Raw genomic sequence first — 3,955 nt, 5'->3', positions numbered from 1 at the left:
CTTCTCTTGCATTGAATGACTGTTTTCTGAGAGTGCCCAGAGGAGTAGGATGCAGTTCTTCTGAATGCACTTTTCTCCTCTGATGAGTGCACGGTCATCTTCCTGCTCTCCTCTTGCAGATGTGGCTCCTTTGAATCTCCCCTGACCTTCGTCACCCTGTCTGGGACACAGGGGTGCAGTGCGGGAGCCTGGGCCTTAGGGAGGCATGGCTTAGCTAACAATGAACACAGTGAGAACGACAGTGGGATGCGGGCCTGGGGATATGCTGAATACCTTGTGCCATGCTCAGACCTTCTGGCCAGTCCACCCCAGAGTCCCCAGGGAGAGAAGGGCCCAGGAGTGGCTGGGAGCCTGTAAGCCCAAGCACTCTGGTGCTCACACTCGGGCTGGAGTGGAAACCCACTGGAGGCTTCAGACCTGAGGGTCTTCTCAGTGCACAGAGGGGCTTCTGGGCAGAGGAGCTCACCACTGAGGCTGGCAGGAGAGCCAGGCTCCTGACAGTACTGTCCTGGGCTTAGGGGATGGAGGAAAGGAAGAAGAACTTTCAGTCCCTGGAAACCCAGAGAGACCTGGAAGGACAGCCATGGAAGGCTTCCTGGAAGAGGTGAGCATGCCAGGAGGAGGCATGGTGGTAAAGAGGGAAGAGGGTGCCAAACAACCACATTCTTTTCTCTGATGTGGCAGGGATACCGGGCCCCTCTGTTCTCACTGTTCTTCCTCACTCTGTTCCCCACCAGGGGCCAGATGACATCAGGGGGGAAGCCCCTCTGTCCTAGTAAAAGTCCCTAAGTGAGCTGGCCGCTGGTCCACTGTGGAGGGACAACTCTCTTCCCTCCTTCTCTCCATACTGCTGGGCCAGGGAGCTTTAGGAGCCAAGTGGCCAGGCTTTCCAGGAAGGGGATCTTGCGAATGAGAAAGGAAGGGAGAAATGACTGAGAAGAGAGGGAAGGAGGAGACAGGAGGGTAAGGGTGAGAAAGGAAAGGGGGGAGAAGGGACCAAGTGTGTCCATGGAAGGCCTCCAAGCACTGTCAGGAAGGGAGACCACAAGTTGGACCCGCATGCTTTGGCCACCTGGGTGGTACTTTCCCTTGGGAGCTGGGACCACAGAGTGTCCCTGGGGTTAGTTGCTGCTCCCCACAGCCCCCTGCCCCAGGTGCTGGTTCCCTCAAACAATGTCTTCTGAGAAAAACACCTATCGGGTGCCCCGGCAGGTCCATCTCTGTGGGCACCAGTGCCCTGCAGCCCCCTGGCTCTTCCGAGGACCCTGGGGTTGTGATGGTAATAAGGGCCCACCCCTGGGCTCCAGAGATGGCTGTCGGGGTAGCCGGGACCTTGCCTGTCCCATGCCTAGGCCGCACCAGGGTTGCACCTGCAGCACAGAGGCTGGCTGGTGGGAGGCTGGGAAGACTGTTGTGTCAGGAGGCTCAGGGCTAGGCTGGGAACTGGATGGGGATGAGGCTGAGCATCACACTCTCCCCATCAATCCCCACCAGGTCCATTATCATCTGAGCTGTGATTATAAAGCAATCAGGGAAACCCTTTCTTCCCAGTTCTTGAGACTGCCTCTGTCCCCAGCGTGAATGAGAATAGGACTACTCCAGGCCCTGAGGGGCTCAGGGGAGGGGAGAGAAAGGAGGGAAGCAAAGCTCCATGTCCACTTCTGTTCCTCTTAGACCCAGGGCAGAGTCCTGGCCCATGCTCCCCCGTCTCTTGCCCTCTCTCAGCTCTGGGAGATGGGTGATTCTCAGAGGTATGGGTAGCCCGCTGGCAGACAAAGGAGGACGGAGGCAGCGCAGGGGCTCAGCAGGGAGCTCTGGCTGGGTAGTTGGGAGCCCTGAGTCTTGTCCAGGCTCTGTCACTTGGCTGTGTGACCTGGGCAAACTGCTTGCCCTTTCTTGGCCTGACCTTCTCCATCTACAAAATGAGGTGTTTTCATTAGATCATTTCTGGAGTTCTTCCCCAGCTCCAACAGCTGTGAGGTGGAGACCACGGCAAGGAGAGTTAGAAGGGACAGGAACCTTGAGCTTGGTCCCAGGTTGGGAATCTACCATCAGCTCTGGGCTGAGAGCCAGGCAGGTTGGACCCCCAAATCCCCAAGGCTCCCTGTACCCAGCCCCACGGCCTCTCCTTTCCTTTAGACCCTGTCAGGGCCATGGGTCCCCATCTGAGAAGCCTTCTCTGTTCAGGAGGGAGGAAGGCTGGAGTCCCAGGAGCTTCTGAGCTCTGCTCTGGGCCTCAGGACTTGGTGATAGGAGGGGTTATTCCATCATGTTGTCCTAGAGCAGTGCCTGGCACATGGACCGGCCCTGGAGACTAAGAAGTAGGCAACTGGGAAGAGGAAGTGGGAGAACAAGATACAAAAATCAAAAGGGCAGCAGGAAGACATCCAATGAGGGGGGCCCGGGACATTTCATTGTGTGGGGAGCTGAAGCATGGGCTTCCGAAGGCAGCGCGTGGAGCTGGAGCCACACTGCCAGGGCCACAATCCTCGCTGCACTGTCCAGCAGCTGTAAGACCAGGGGAAAGCTGCCCACTCCGAGCTTCAGTGGGGATAATATTTTAAAGGACTTGTGAGCAACAAAAAACTGTGCAAAGTACCTGGCTTAGCAAAGGCCCAGCCGTTGAGAGGTTATACTATTATTATTGTGGAATTAGCAACAATGACAATGACGACATTTCAACCTGGGATGAAGCTTGATTTTCCCTCTTTCTTGGCCTTCTGCACTTGATGGAGAGTCACAGCGGGGAAGCTGCTGGGCCTAGTCCTAGGGTCCACACCAGGGCTCCTGCAGCTCTGGGGTACGGCCGGCAGGTGACAGCATTTCACTGCAGTGAATGGGCGCCAAGCTCCCGCCCCAGCCTGGGCCGTCAGGACTGGGTTCCAGGGCCCTTCCACGAGGTAAGCCTCTCTCTCTCCTCCTTCCCTCACTTTTGCATTAGCGGACTAGACCCTTCTGTCCCAGCCTGTAGAATGTGTGACTCCAGGACAGCAGTCCCCATGTCTGAGTAGGTGATAGAGGTTTACTGCTCACCCTACCGGAACTTACCTGAGCCAGCATCGAATTCTGCAGAAGGGGTAAGCTCCCCTTATACGGGCACCACCCCTTTGGGTTCCCTCTGCAGGTAGCTGGCCTGTGGAGGAGGCTGGGTGGGCACAGCAGGCTCAGTTCTGCAGCTCCCAAAGGGGACTTGCATGAGTCGGACAGGGCTCTACCCAAGGCTGCTCTTGGTGAAGAGAGAGGCAATATGGCAGAGTCCTCGAAGTCCAAGGGGGAGGGAACTGCAGAGCTGCTTGACTCTTGTCCCCCTCCGATGTCCCAGTTACGACATGGGGACCTTTGTCCCTGCCTCCTGATGGGCCATGGAGAGAGGTCAGAAGGGTCACAGGTGGGGGCCCCAGGAATGACTGTCCAGAAGGCTGGGGACTGGTAGTCTGAGGCATGGCCAGCTCATGTCCCAGCCCCCTTTCCCACCAAACCCTCAAATCACCTCCCAAGAGTGACCCAGGCAGTTTTATCTTTCTGAGTATTGACTATTAAGTTTGAAAATGAACTGTTGTTCAGCCACAGAAACAAGGGAGATAAACACTAATTGCTTGGTGAATGTGCCAACTCCTGGCTCCTAATTCATCACCTTGCCAAGGCAGAGGCTAAGAAGAGGCAAAGGAGTAGGGAGGGGGTGAGGAACCTTAGGAACCGACAGACTCTTGCAAGAAGATGTGGCGGTGGATGGTTGACCTCACCCCAGGGGATGAGGTTGGTGCCGTGATCCCTGAAGCTCCCCAGGGAGGACAGGGAGGCCCATGAGGGAGGGAAGATAGGTCTTTGGCTGGGCTCATTGTTAACAATACATTCATCTCAAATGGACATGTAATGTGTTCCTAGACGTTGGCCCTGGCTAGCGAATTCTGCATTTCTCTGAGGTTGGTCCCATTATCATGTTAAGATCCTCAAC

This window comes from Aotus nancymaae, unplaced genomic scaffold (genome assembly GCF_030222135.1).
Source record: "Aotus nancymaae isolate 86718 unplaced genomic scaffold, 86718_ANA_hifiasm-v0.15.2.pri h1tg000012l, whole genome shotgun sequence".
NCBI classification, from domain to species: domain Eukaryota; kingdom Metazoa; phylum Chordata; class Mammalia; order Primates; family Aotidae; genus Aotus; species Aotus nancymaae.
The sequence above is the reverse complement of the archived record's forward strand: the minus strand, read 5'-3'. Positions refer to the sequence as shown.